The 15,831-nt window shown below is 38.1% G+C and overlaps 1 protein-coding gene and 1 long non-coding RNA gene across 2 annotated transcripts in view; both read left to right on the top strand.

Annotated features, from left to right (window-relative positions):
* Positions 1–15,831, top strand: part of LOC128613923 (spermatogenesis-associated protein 16-like) — a 48,446-nt gene that overhangs the window by 21,388 nt on the left and 11,227 nt on the right.
* LOC128613790 (uncharacterized) lies at positions 8,869–15,167 on the top strand. The gene is made up of 3 exons (XR_008386944.1): positions 8,869–10,482; positions 12,905–12,950; positions 15,019–15,167. It is a non-coding gene; the product is annotated as an uncharacterized LOC128613790 (long non-coding RNA).

Consider the following 15,831-nt stretch of genomic DNA (forward strand, 5'->3'; position numbering starts at 1 on the left):
TTTTTAGTACACATGATCTGCTCTACCACAACTCCTTTTACACAACCTAAATTGACCCTTTTAAGTATAAAGTTATGCGCATTGTAATAGTGCGCTAGTTCACTGGCTCCCAAACCCAATTTGATGTTTTCCCTCCTCTAATGCACCCTGATTTAGCTCATTCACTAAGCTTCCAAACCTTTCATGAGCTGAATAAGGTGCATTCAAACAGGGGAAAAACACCAAAAAAAATTGCAGTAGATTAGGTCCTAAGGACTGCCATTGGGATTCAGCGCACTAGCACAAAATATAGCTGCTAGGTAGTCCCTTGTAATGTGCATGCAAATAAGAATTTACTTACGTGAAATTGTCTCTTTCATTTCAACTCCAGGGGAAGTTAAAATGGTTTGAAAGGTTTGTTCACATCACTAAGGGTAGGTTGTATCTCCAGCCAAGCCACAATTTGCATTCACTTGAAGGCAGATGAGTGTGGCTTAGCTTTCAGTGTACATCAAGCACTTTTCCTTTTTATTATTATTTTTTAAATTAATTTCCATCTCACATGGATTTCATTTCATCTATGTGTGTTTGTCCTGATGGCCCTCAATAAAGAGCAGTATTTTTCATCTCCACAACCCCCTTCAATGTCCCCTTTCTTTTCATTTTTCACCGCTGAAAGGCTCGCTGTACAATAGCTCATTTACCACCACTCACACTATTACTGTGGTACAGAGCCATGCTGCCCTCACCACTGTTAATGCCTAAGTGACTTTTTTTTTTTTGTCTCTGGGCATGTTTAAAGGTGGACAGGGTAAAGCCATCATTTTGACTTTTCGCCATAAACAACACCCAGACACACTATTGGTCATTGTGAGAGCATCATCACAATCTTTTGTGAGCATCTTTGATCTATTTCATAAATATCAGTGTTGACTGTGCTGTAGCTATATATGTGGAGGTCTGGGAAAACCCATCACATGTCGCTCCAAGTGAATTCTGAATTGTGTTTTGAACAAAATGGGTTTTTCTTCGACTTTAAGAAAACATATACCACAGCACTAAAATGGCTCTGACTGTAGTGCTGGCTGCAATTCAAATTCTAGGTTTATATTAATGGACTCATTCAGATACATTATTGTTTCTATAGTAACAGTCCATCTACAGGGACTTTTATGGCACACAGTCCACGTCATCTAAGAAAAGAAAGAAAGAAAAACATCTATTCGGTGATATAGTGAGCTTTCTGTAGGGAGACATTTATATGATATTTGTGGTGAGAGTCTTCAGGACATAGAACATTGTGCTGTCTGGTTTCTCAGTCACATGACAATCTGCATTTCTTTGTCTTATTAAATGTACTGTGTGTCATTTATTAATAAATTCTAAATTGTGAGTGTTGGGTTCTTTTTGCTGTGGCAAAAGAGGAATAAAACACTTCAGGACATGCAAGTATTGGAAAATAATCCACTTCTCACCACCCCATCATAGATTATTTTCCAATAACAGTACGCCCTGTCATCAACCTTAACAGAAGTACAATATACGCCCAAAGAAAGATACAAATTTTACAGATTAGGTAAAAATTAGATAGATATGCATGTTTGACTTGGATTCAATGGAAAGGCAAATGTATATCCATCCATCCATCCATCGTCTACCGCTTACTCCTTTTCAGGGTCACGGGGAACCTGGAGCCTATCCCATGGAGCATCGGGCACGAGGCGAGGTCAAATGTATATCAATGAGTTTAAGTAATTGAGTGTAAGTTAAATAAAAAGTTATTTTTTGTACCCATGTTTTGTAGCAATTTTACTGATTACCACTTCAGAAAGGGCAGCCCGTAGTCCTACAGTTCTACTTTACCAACTGTGGAGAGTGTGAAGCCTAATGCAAGACAAGTGAAACCACTACAGCTGTTCATGTAATATAATATGGTGGCTGTATGTTCTTGAAGGAGATGCTTCTATACACAAGGTCACAGAAGGTCACATTCCTCCTACCTAAAGAGGAAGATCAATGCCTCCAAAGTCCCCACTCTTTCAAATCCACAATATTGTCACCCTCGACAGGTGAAGCATTCAGAGCTCAAGGATTCCAGGCTGCACATGTCTAACAAAAGAATAAGGCATAAACACATCACAAGCGTATCAACAACAATATGGGGAGTGCCAATTATTTAAAGGGACTGACTCAGACAGTGTTGTTAGTCAAAGACTCAATTCAGTTTTGTGCAAACTAAACTCTGTATAAATCATCTTATTAATATTTATTCATTTGGCTGATTTCCCCCCCCCCAAAGTGACAAATGAGAAAGGACACAACTGAGCACTTGAAGGACTAGAGTGCTCAAGGCAGCTTGGTGCTACTGGGATTTGAATTAACAACCTTCTGATAAGTAGCCCAAATGGTTAACCACTGTATGCCCTAGCATAGCAATTACAATACATGGCCACAACAGTTTATTCTCAAACAGCATTATTCACAAACACCAAGTAGCATTATGTAGCTTCATTTATAGAGTGTATACAGTCAAGTGCAAAAAATTGCTTACCATTAGGACAAAATAAAGAAGTTGTTCATCTATATTCAATAACCACTTTATGTTAGTCAGAATGAAGGTGGATCCAGAGTGTATTCTGTGAAGACTGGGCGAAAGGTTGGAATACGCCACACATACTCATTCACACCTTAGTCGAAGATATTTCATTTATAGCAACAAGATATTAATTTGTTATATATTACAGGTAATTATTATTCAATATCAGCTGCAGTAAGACTTTAATAATGAAATAAAAACTCTAAATGATATAATTGAAAACAAAAACCAAAAAAATTCTCTAATAACTTCTATGCTTATCCTTTTGACAACCTCTGTCATATCCTCTAATCTTTAATACTTAATTTAATACCTTTGCAGAAAAACCCACAAAAACAATTAAAAAAAAAAACAAGCAGCTAGCTTCCTTTCTGAGAAAGCTGGAGCAAGTTTATATGTGTAAAAATAAGAATGAGTAATGCTTTCCAAGAAATCATCCCACTGTTATGGCTGCCTACAAGCTCTGGCCTGACTGAATGTCAGGTCATCCATGCCCATGTTCAAGATATAAATCAAAGATGACTATTAGTACATCTCTATATACACCAAGCAAATATAGTCAGATTTAATCCTCCCAGGCACCATTGCTGAGTTTAAACTTACATTTCTGACTATTGGAACTACATAATGTCTGTGGGCAGAGTTTCCCAAAAACATTGCAACACTAAGATCAGTATTAAATAGAGCGAGAATTACATTGAACACTCTTTCTCCCAGTTAAGACTTCTTAACTGTTTCTTAACTTTGTGAATCTTTTGGGAAACAGTTCTGTTCAATTTTAGTTCCACTAGTTACTGAATAATAAGCTATATGATGAAAAACTAAATAATAGGATGAGCCCTTGAGGGATTTATATAATGAGGGAAATGTTACCTTTATTTCTAAAATACTTTAGAAAGAAAAGAAAAAAATACTGGTTTTCCATGTAAGAAAGAAAGCATGATGGGGCTTGGTGTTAAAGGAAGCAGAGTTACTGCTAGCACCCTGAAATTGATTATTTCCTATAACAGTGCTTTATTCCTGTTATATTACAGCAATTTGCAAGTGATTAACATTTTTTATTTATTAACAAATGACATTTCATGCTTTTGACCCATTTATCGTTCAATTTAATGTAGTGGAACATCCACCAGACACATTAGTTCTTGTTGTCACTTACAGTACATTATAGCAGCTATAAACATGCATTCCCTCATCAGCCACTGCTTTTTTGTCACGTTTCAAAGGTAGATGCGGAAGCAATCACAGATATTCAACGTTGTATTAAACAAACAAAGACAACTTGGCAAAATACTGTGGCAAAAACCAAACATGGCAGCATGGACAAAAGCATAGCTAGACAATTACGTGAGACAAGGAAGCAGTGCAAACAGTGGCTATATATAGGTGTGCTCATTAAACAGAAACATGATACAGTTGCAGGTAGTCATGTGACAATGATGTAGTATGGTGCAGTGGCTGCTGGGAAATGAAGTTCAGAGTTACCTCCATGATACATGACATTTTTTCATTCTCTTGCAGATACTTAGGCAAAAACACAGCTTGTCATGTTACCAAGAAATTAGAATGCCAAAATCTTGAATAACAAAGCCCTTCCTGTGGTGGAAAACATACTCACTGTTAAAAATGCTAGCACTTGAGACTCTTTCCATAAATGGTAAATAAATGTCTCCTTACAGAACACGTCACCATATAAACAATACAAATATATGGGGTTTTTTTTCATAAATAATAACCCCCTTTTCTCCAGTTGGTAATGAGTTGTTACTATAGAAACAATAACATATTAGAGTAAGCCCATTAAAATTAATTACATTATTTAAATTACAGCAAGCACTCTGCAGTACTGTCTGAGCTATGCTGTTACAGAAGATTCATTAACACCTTCTAACCAATCAGAGTCAAGGATTAACCAGCAATGTGGTATAAGATGTGAGAGAAAGTGTTTTTCCATCATGTGTCATGTTTACTACCTGTCAAACATGAGCAGATGTTTTCACTTGACATACATGTTCCTGCTGTTTAATCTCCCAGAGTGCTGCAGACACATTTAAAGTAAAACTTGCAATGCGACTTCAAGTGCTTCATCTTAAGAAACGTTATACAGCCACTGCAGCAGAAAGACCCAACATACCTTTCTGCTGTCAAAGAGCATTTTATATCTTCTGGAAGTGCTGTACAACTGTGCTTTAAGGCTTCTGAGACATTCAATACCTTTTCATAATGTATATCCATTTTGGGCCAGACCATGCTGAACAGTTGAAAGTAACTCCTGTTCTAGATCTTTTTTTATTATTATCAAATTCCACTTGTCTACTGTGGCCTTTGCATCATCTATTTATTGCTGAATTCCGCCTGCCAAAACGTCAGCGACTCGCTGTCATTTTTTATCTCAACTGAGTATTGTCTGAGCAATGGCTCAATCAATGAATATAAAGAAGGTCTTTCTCCGGAGGATATATGTGAAGCCTTGGTCAACATATCTTAAATACAGAAGGAGATATTTTGTATGAGTTTTAAAGTTATGTTCTTTATAATTAAGTGTAACACTCTGTTGCTCAGTCATCAAAATGTTGGGCATAACAAATCAAATATCGCATGAAAGTGAAATATTATGTAATCACATGAAGTGTTTGATTCATTTCGATGGTCTGTGTTTGGGTGTCTGGATATAGAAGAGTCTCTGGAGATTTCAGGGATAAAGCAATACTCAAACATAATAATGTGTTCCCTCTTCACTTCAAGTGAATTAGAATGGAAGAATGGAGACAGATTAGACTCGGAACTTCCTGATGCCACTCACTATGATGTAATCAGTGCTATTTTAGCATTGAGAAGAAAGCTATTCTTTCCTTAAGAAAGGCTTACACCACAATGATGGCTCTGTGGTTGCTGCCAGAGCAATTTAAGTGAACTCTTGAAGCTTGGCACATTAAATACACAGTAGGATAGGCAAGCCATAAAATCACATCTTATATAATCGCATCATGCATTATGCTCGTTTGCGACTATTTTAGGATTTAATCATTTGGAAATCAAATGGGCTTGTTAAGACTAGGGATTCACAATTTTCCATCTCTCCAGCACTCTGCTTCCATCTCTTTTCCCCTTAGGGGTTGTTGGAAGAGCCTATTCACATGAAGAAGGATTTTTCCATCTTGTACAGTCTGTGCTATGGGAAACCTACCAGAGAAGCAACCCAAAAAGCAGAGCAAACCTTCAAGAAGCTGCACCCCACCTTCACTGCTTACATCCATCCATCCATCCATCTTCTATACTGCTTATCCTTCCTTCAGGGTCACGGGGAATCTGGAGCCTAACCCAGGAAGTATCGGGCACAAGGCAGGGTACACCCTGGACAGGGTGTCAGTCCATCGCACGGCACAATCACATACATACTCACACACCCATTCATACACTACGGACACTTTGGACATGCCAATCAGCCTACCATGCATGTCTTTGGACTGGGGGAGGAAACCGGAGTAACCGGAGGAAACCCCCGCAGTACGGGGAGTCATTGCTTACAGCTGCAATCAAAATTATTCAACCCCCATTGCAAATCAGGTGTATTGTCAAAATTTACAGACTTTCACCTGTTTGCAATGAACAAATCAAACAAAAGCAACTGAAATAGTTCAACACAATGAATGCTTCATGTGGTTTCCCCAAATTCAACTGAAAATGCAACTTATAATGATTTCTCCAGTTTCATAATTATTTAACCCCTGAATAGAATCCCTCACAACAGCACAAATATGCAAAACAGTTGTTGTCTGAAACACACCTGATGCAAATAATCAAGGGCTTCATTAGTTACACCAGGTGTGCTTGAGCTGGAGCACACAAAATACCTGAACTGGCTAGGGGCAGAAAATTCATGACATACCTGGACAGGGCAGGAAAGGAAGATATCAATGGGCGCAACCAGATTTCTGAGAAGGCAGGCTGTGAAAAACCCTCGAGTGACTGCAAAATACCTGCAACAAAACGTGGTGGCAAGAGGCACTGAGGTTTCACTGAGCACAGTAAGGTGCGTACTAAACGCAGAAGGTTTCCATGCCAGAACTCTGAGACATACACCACTACTGATCCAAAAGCACAAGAAAAGTAGCCTCAAAATCATATAAATATGTCACAGAAGTTTTGCAATTCTGTTCTGTAGAGCGATGAAACAAAACTGGAATTTTTCGGCACGATGGATTAGCAGTATGTCTGGAGGAAGAAGAATGAAGAACGAACACACTGTCCACAGTCAAGCATGGTGGAGGCTCGGTGATGCTCTGGGGCTGCTTTGCATCCTATCAGGAAATCCTAGAAGAAAATGTCATGCCATCTGTGAGGAAGCAGAAGCTAGGGTGACACTGGACTGTCCAATATGACAATGGTCCCAAGCATACTTCAAATTCCACCAAGACTTGGTTGCAGAAGTAGTCCTGGAAAGTTCACCAGGGCCATCACAGTCACCTGACATGAACACAATAGAAAATCTCTGGTGGGATTTGAAGATGGTTGCAGCACGCAAACCTAAGAATATTACTGAACTGGAGGCCATTGCTCATGATGAATGGGCTGAGATTCCTCAGGAGTGCTGCCAGAAGCTGGTGTCTGGCTATGCATCTCGTTTGCAGCAGGTCATAACAGCACAAGGATGCTCTACTAAGTATTAAAGATGCTTGCCATGAAGGGGTTGAATAATTATGAAACTGGAGAAGTCATTGTAAGTTGTATTTTCAGTTGAATTTGTGGAAACCACTTGAAGCATTCACTGTATTGAACTATTTCAATTGCTGTTGTTTGATTTATTCACTTCAAACAGCTGAAAGTCTGTACATTTTGACAATACACCTGATTTGCAACGGGGGGTTGAATAATTTTGATTGCAACTGTATATCTTGACTGGTATGAAAAGCATTTTAAAACATTTTCTTCTTACGTCTTGCCATGTGTATTTTTGGACCCTAATTCAGGTGTTGCCTCAGCAGCAGGTTGTGAGTGAAAGCAATTTGTGCAGAGGCACTAATAAGAATTAACACTCTCTCAACCAAGCATATCTCCTTCAATTAGCCAGCTCAACCATTTTTCCATCATTTAAAAAAAAACTATAATTCGCCATCCAGTGCACATCAGCCACCCCCACTCTGACCTTAAGTATGGCTGCTTTCATTAGCCAAGCTGCTTCAGTCTACAGGTCATGTTTCAATTTTGTAGGTGTCTGGGGGGACGGACACCTTAACTGGACTTAAATGACGACTATTCGGCTGTATGCATGTGATCACATGTTGGCTGCTTTTTAAAACAATGATACAGGTGATAAGCACTCAAGAATGGAGAGCACACAGGCCTCACACGGAGGCCTGAAAGTTAACAGCCTCACACTATTTTCTTTTACTTTACTATATAAAAAATAAACGTAAATATGTGCATGAAAATTGGCTGCCGTCGGCATATGGTGCCACTTTTTAATCTCACAAATCAGTGTACTGGTACTTTGAAGAAAGCAACATATTGCAAATGTTATGCTTTGGTGCATTAGGATCAAAGCATCCAACATGCACCTCCGGGATACTGTTCATAATGTCTGTGAAAGGATTTTTGAAAGCTTTGTAGAATATTGAAAAGACATTAAACTATTGAAAGTCAGGGTGTACAAATCTCCTGGCCTAGCTGGAAACATTTTTGCAGAACGAGTTAACGCTGTATATAAATTGCAGTAGATTAAATCATCCAAATCCTTGTGACTTGGGTTGAAAAACCTTAAATTTGAAGGATAGGGTGCTTACAATTTTTAACAAATTGCATTAACTGAAATTTGGTCATTTTTAGAAAGATGCCTCTGCATTTTATGTAGCACTTTATTTCTGCCCAAAAGAGATGACACATGTCACCTTTTGCTCCATTCATTTCAGCAAGTGAAGCTCCCTGGAGGATGCATCCATTCCCCTACTGGTTGCCATGTCAGCGGTCTAGTTCCCAGGAGAGACAGTCTCCTATCCGTTTTCTCTTCTTTAGCACATTAACTAAGGCATTCTGCTCACCAGAGAGAGAAAAATCATCCCCAGTAACAACTCAAATATGGGACACATTTCAAACCATGCTGAATGTATGTTTATTTCAGCATTTTACATACAAGCTCTGATGTGCCTCATTCCAATTAACTACACATATTTCTTACTGCACCTTTTAAGCTCACTTTGGGTGCAATTTAATATATGAATCTGCTATATACACCATGTCTGCCTGTGAAGTTGGTTTTCATGTTAAAGCTTGTAGTGCCCTTGGTCACCAGTTCTGTTTACTTGCAAGAGAAAAATCCCTCCAACAAGCTCAAATAAAATAAAATAAAATAAAAAAAACAATAGCTCCCTCATGAGCCCCTAAGATACAATATGAAAGTTATGTGTATAAGTCAGTGTGTGTTTTAGTATCATCCTCAGGAAATATGGGTTTAAAATACAGTTTTCTGCTTTGTTCCATTCACACTTATAGCCTTCAAACATTTTTTTTTTTTTTTTTACCAGGATACACATATTTGCATTTACCATGACGTAACAATGGAATTGGTGCAGTTGTGTTTCAAATGCTAGTGTGTTAGTACTAAATAATGCGTTTTGTAAACTAGAGGTGTGCATCGGCATCAGAATCCTGTGGGGACCAAAAAAAAGTGATGGAAATGGGCATTTTTTACTTTCATGTTTATAGTTTGTGACACAGAACCATCTAAATCCATGAGAAAATGCATAATTCACAAGCGGGTACAAACATTAAAAATAATAACTAGGGGAGTACGCAGGATTGGTCAGAATACCTTTAGAAGTAGGTGGGAGAAAAGACACCTCTACTGTAAAATTACTGCACCATCTGATTAAGAATTTTGTCCTCATCACGAATGACCAACAGCACCTTCATTATTGAAAATAATTTTCATCATTCTTCTCGTGTTCATTTCATTTGATTCTTTTGTCACTTTACTGTGTTAACATTTTAAATCAGCTGCCTAGATCTCAAACGTCAACCCTGTAATGTTAGCAGACATCTGATTTAGGTCTCCTGGATAATGGTTTGTGGAAAAGTTACAGTCAAAAGTTGTTGTTGTTGTTTTTTTTAATGATGTTCCAATAATGACATTGAGAGTACACTCAGATAACATGTAAACAGTGTTTAGGTCTTAATTACTGTAAATCTATATATATTGGGAAGATAGTGTACTCTTGAAACATTTTCATGGTGTTGGAAAGGATTTCCTTAGTACTGTTTACTGGGCCTTACAAAATAATGCTCTTATTACATGAGAAAATCATAATGAATCAATATAGCATGAGTAAGAGTGCTGTTCTTCTGAATAATGGCTGTAGGCATGAAGCCACCAGTAATCAGAGCTGTGCTGATATTCAGTAAAACAGCATGATTACGAGTGTGATGTTGCTTTTATACAACAGTTCTATAAACAAGAAATGAATATCCAGTACATAACATTTCAGACACAATATGGCCAAATATTTGTTTATTTTTGTTCTGACAACAAAAATAGTTCCAGAAGAAGCCACAGATTGATAGTGTTGAGTGTTGTCATGTCAACGCACAAACTGACTGACAGCCCATACTGTCATAACAAACTACTGCTAGAATTGAAATTTTATGTAGTGAATACAGACAAGAGGAGTGATACAAACAGTGGGTGTTTTTTTTTTATGTGATTTGATTCTTTTTCTCTTCATTCTGTGTATTTTAATCCTAGACCCTGATGGAAGGTACATGTTGCCTAAGACCACCTTCCTCAAGCTTCATCATGACTCTGGGCTTCAAGCAGAAATGGGATGGGAACTTCTTGAACAAATTGCTCCACAGGAACTGTTCCACATTTACAGGTTGGATCGACCGTACTCTCACTAGTTTCATTTGAAAGTGTGAGTTCTGCAAGTGCACTGCACATCATCACACTGTGGGAATAATTTATTAAGGAACACTGTCAACAGTTTCAGCCTCTCTTAGAGAATATAGCAGAATGTGCTTGCACTGCAGGTCCTGAATATGTAATACAAACTCAGTTTCAGCGAACAACATCTTCTGTATATACACACTGCCCTCCAGAATTGTAGGGACCCTTCAATAAAATTTGCAAAGATTAATATTTAACAAGTATAACATATGCAATAAGTGATACTTTGAGCTGAATTATTCAAGGACATTGTCTATTTCTATTTATTTATTTATTTTAAGTTCCATACACAAAAAGTATATTTTTTCTACAATACACTGGTTTCCAAAGTCTTGTCACCCTTACAATTAATATTTTGTGATACCTGCCCTGGAGAATAACGGCATCTTGGCCCTCTCTCCAATGCAGAAGTTCTTTTTCTATTTTTTATGTATGTGTATGTGAACTTCCTTCTTCAATTCAGACCATGGGTTTTCAGTAGGGTTCAAATCCAGAGACGGAGATTCATTCATTGCAAAACACTGATTTTGTGTTTAATAGTTTGTGTGTAGATTTTGGACGTATGTTTGGCTCATTATCTTGTTGAAAGCTCTTTCTATGGCCAAATCTGAACCTCAGTCACCTTTTATCACTGAACATGATGGTGTGCATGACCTAAAACTTTGATTTTTCTGAACCCAACTCAGGGGCTGCATTTTATGAGCTTGTTGTTATGAAAGTGGCATTTAATAGTTGATTTTGAACCTTGACATCCACAAATAACCAAACTGTGCAATTCTAAAACTGTATTAGGGGACAGTGGGTTTATGGGTCCAAATCAAGGCAAATCTGCAGTCTCTTGTGAATATACAGTATAAACCATATACAACCAACATTACAAGTACATACTGTACACAAGTATGCTTATACATATTATACATATTATCTCAGTTGGATATGATAGACTTAAAGTTCCTCTCAAAATTTTTTCCTCTTGTCTCAGGGAGGATTTAAAAATTTTTAAAGTTGTTTTGTGAGAATGTCCATTGTTTAGAGTGCTATATAAATAAATAAAAAATATTGAATTAAATTCAATGTATAATTCCTGTCAAATTTGTTTCATGTGAAACTTTTTGTTATGGTCGTGTTTGTGTTTAATGGTATTTTTAATTCATTTTTAATTTAATTGCTTAATGTATTTTATATCCATTGCCTGATTTGTGTAAATCAACAACTATTTCTCTGTTATGTTTAAAGTCCTTTGGTGTATTCCATAGACTTTCCGTTTCTGTAATGAATGACAAAGGGGATTTTACATGCGTGCAAGCTCAAATTTATACCCCAGGGATGTGGCAAAGCATGTGATTAACAACAGAACTCCTGGTGACTGAGACCAAATCAAAAATAAAGTCATGTATATATAAATGATAATAATAAATGATACTTTTGAGAGAAAAAAAATTGTAGAAAAAGCTAAATAGTTTGTTTGAATGGAAATGTCAAGTTATTAAGTATAATGTTATGCTATAATTTTTATGAAGGCTGCCAATAATTCTGGAGGACATTGTACATGGACATGCCACAATACCTTTCTCAAATATACTACAAAATAATAATGTATTATCCCATGGAGAACTGAAAACCTCCAGATTAAAATGCTTACTAGGGCAGCAAGTCTTCAATAAAGGCAATGCATGACCTCAGAGACCAAGGCACTACCTTAAAACATGGCAGAAACTGACCCACACATTTTTTCCCATACAACCATCCAGAGATCACAGGGTCCAACTCAATATATTGACTAAAATGACATAAAAATTTCTTAATGAACCTGAGCGTGTGTGGAGCCAACAAAGCAGAGCGAGCCAGCCTTGGAGATGCACTGCTACTGGCCAGCTAGCAGAATGGGGTTAAAGAGATCTGCATAGCTCCAGCTATAGCTGAGATCGTGCTCTTCTAAGAGCAGGAAAATCAATGCGTTTGTGTAATGTATCAAAGACCGGGACTCCACATGGCTCTGTGAAGTAATCAGTCATCTGCAGGGGACTGTGGCAGCTTTCTTTTATTTATTTATTTATTTATTTTCCTACCAAATGCCTGTGCCTAAGTCTCTACTGCAGTCTTTGGTGAATATATTAAGAATAAATAACATATACATTAGCATTACCAATACATACTGTATTGTTTATAATATTCACTACTGTCTTTTAAAGTAATGTATCACATAGAAATAGGATATAAACAGTGGTAGAAATACTATTGTCTGAGCTGCTGTTATAGAAAATTAATCAAAGCCTTCTGACCAATCAGACTCAAGAATTCTTATGTTGTAAATAAACTTAACATTCCCAGAAATTGATTGGATTGAAAATGTCCATCCATCCATCTTATATACCACTTATCCTTTTCAGGGTCACGGGGAATCTGGAGCCTATCCCAGGGAGCATCGGGCACAAGGTGGGGTACAGCCTGGACAGGGTGCCAATCCCTTGCAGGGCACAATCACACACAGACTCACACACCCATTCATACACTACAGACACTTTAGACACGCCAATCAGACTACCATGCATGTCTTTGGACTCGGGGCAGAAACCAGAGCACCCAGAGGAAACCCCCACAGCACGGGGAGAACATGCAAACTCCACACACACAGGGCCACGGTGGGAATCGAACCCCCGACCCTGGAAGTGTGAGGTGAACGTGCTAACCACTAAGCCACCGGATTGAAAATGTAAAAAAGCTTTTTTTTTTTTTGAGTAACTGATTTTGTAAGTCATAAATCCAAAGAAGAGTAACTAAGAGTAACCACAAGCTGGATTTATGCCACCAACATTTTGAGGACCTTCATGGCATGTGTGAGACTTTAGGAAAGAAGATTACCTGTGCTAGATTTTATCAAATGCACCAAGCTCGCTGTGGGTATACAGTTTCTTTTTTATGTTTTTATCCAATCTTGGCTCTGGGAGAGAAAGGACATGGACATTTTTAAGTCACCTCACTCCTCACAGCATGAACTTATGTAGTGGAGGGGAAAAAAATCAGGACTGTGTTGAAAAGAGTAAAGTAGAATATCAGTCAGCTTGGGACACTTCAGTGGAATTTGGGGAAGAATTTGAAGCATGTTTCAAATAGAACTCCATCATGTTAACCTTACAGACAAGGTAGGATTTCATATTTCCTTTGACCTGTGTTCCTTATGTAGTGAGATACATCCCACTGTATTCTCAAATGAAATTCTGATCTGATCCAGACATACTCACACTACAGGTCTTGTACATTAACATTTCTCTATAGAAAAAAAATACCATATGCAGAATCCAAAAATCTGTGAATCTAAACACTAACATAGATCAAGTTTGCATTTCATTTGGTTGAACTCTCCAGGCGTTTATTCTAGAAGGTTGTGATTGAATTAGAGTTGTGACAGAAGCTGTATGAGCACCACAGAGACATGATGCTTATTGCATTAGTCACTCATTCTCAGGCAGAGCCAGGCAAAGGAAATTCCATTACCCCACTATTAAAAACAGAATCGATTTTATCTGAATTGTGAGCAACACATTCATTGCTTGAATAATGTGCCACACTGAAATCAACCCAGATGCTCAAGTTCTTGAATTTCTCATTCCAGCCAGTCCTGTTCTTTGTTAAGTATTGAATTACACGAAATTACAAATGATCCAAAATATATCAATATTGAAGTAGTCGATGGCAATGAATAAATGATCACCGCAGGAAGAAAAAGTTAATTCCCATGCAAGTTCATGAGATTTACAAACACAGTATGTATATTCCATTCCATCGCAGTCCAGCTACAGAGAACATCTGCTGACAGAAGAAAAAAAAACATAAGCGATTTATCTTTTTACTGATGCATGCTTACTAATGATAATGCAGCAATTAACGAAACATTAGTAGTTCTGGTGATAAGGAAGCAAGTACACTGTAGATAATTACAAACGAGTCCTGATCATCCACTCGCCATCTTTCCTAATGCTGCATCATCCCAAAGTTCTCACAGAGAGCCACCGATAGTGCACAGAAAAAAAATATATATATTCAGCATGGGAAAGAACATCACTCGTAAAGAAAAAAGAAGTAGGACTTTCTCTTTCTTCTCTCTCTCCCTGGGTTATTGAAAGTAAAGCATGCAGGATGTCAAGCACACAGCAATAAATAAATAAATAAATAAATAAATAAACCTGGCCTGCCCCAAGGTCTGAGACAGCAGTGGGGAAAATGAAGCATGCTGGAGGATATGTATCCGTAATAAAAATGGCCATAAAGAGGATGAATGACAGCAGGGATAATAGCAGGCCAAGCTCACACTAAACAGGAGCAGAAGCTGAGTGCCGTTTAGATAACTAACCTCACCAGGCCAAAAAAAGACCCATATAAAGAAATAAAGGAGGTTCGGGGGTCAACCATGAGAGAGTCCCAAAGAAGTAAGAAGGATGAAAGGGAATTGCGATATTTCAGCGTGATTTCTAGCCTTTAGTGGAAAGAATCCTATTTTTCTCAGCTTTCAGAAAGTATGCAGCAGGAGATGCTGAGAAAGACATGACGTAATGAACAGACTGGGAATGTGGAGCTGCCTTTCCAGCATGTTATTGGGTCAGCTGAAATGGCTCCAAGGGTGTCGCAGTGCCGCAGAGCTGTCAGCTCAGCACCAAGGTGCCTATAGTTCACAAATGTGCATGCCATGATTATCATGAGTGCTGTTTGCCTGTTCCTCTTGTACTTAGTGTACATGCATCAGAATCAAAGTGCTTTTTGATGCATAATGAGGCATGCAATAGGTCTAAAATAGTATCTATGTATGTGTATACAATATGTATGTACAGTATGTGTGTATGTACAGTTTACATACACTCATAGAACACTTTATCAGGAACACTATAGTAATACTGGGTCGGGCCTCCCTTTGCTCTCAGAACAGCTCCAGTTCTTCATGGCATGGATTCCACAAGATGTTGGAAACATCCCTTTGAGATTCTAGTCCATGTTGACATGATTGCACCATGCAATTCCTGCAGATTGTTCAGGTGCACTTTCATGCTGTGAATCTCCCGTTCTACCACATCCCAAAGGAGTTTTACTGGATTCAGATCCGGTGACTGGGAAGAACACTGAAGAACACTGAACTCGGTGCATTATCATGCTGGAAGAAGCCATTAGAAGATGGTAAATTGTGGCCAAGAAGGGATGCACATGGTTAACAACAGTACTCAAATAGACTGTGGCATTCAAGTGATGATTGATTGATATTCACGGCCCTAAAGTGTGCCAAGAAAATATTCCCCACACCATTACACCACCTCCAAAAGCCTGGACT

Source organism: Ictalurus furcatus, chromosome 10 (assembly GCF_023375685.1).
Source record: "Ictalurus furcatus strain D&B chromosome 10, Billie_1.0, whole genome shotgun sequence".
NCBI classification, from domain to species: Eukaryota; Metazoa; Chordata; class Actinopteri; order Siluriformes; family Ictaluridae; genus Ictalurus; species Ictalurus furcatus.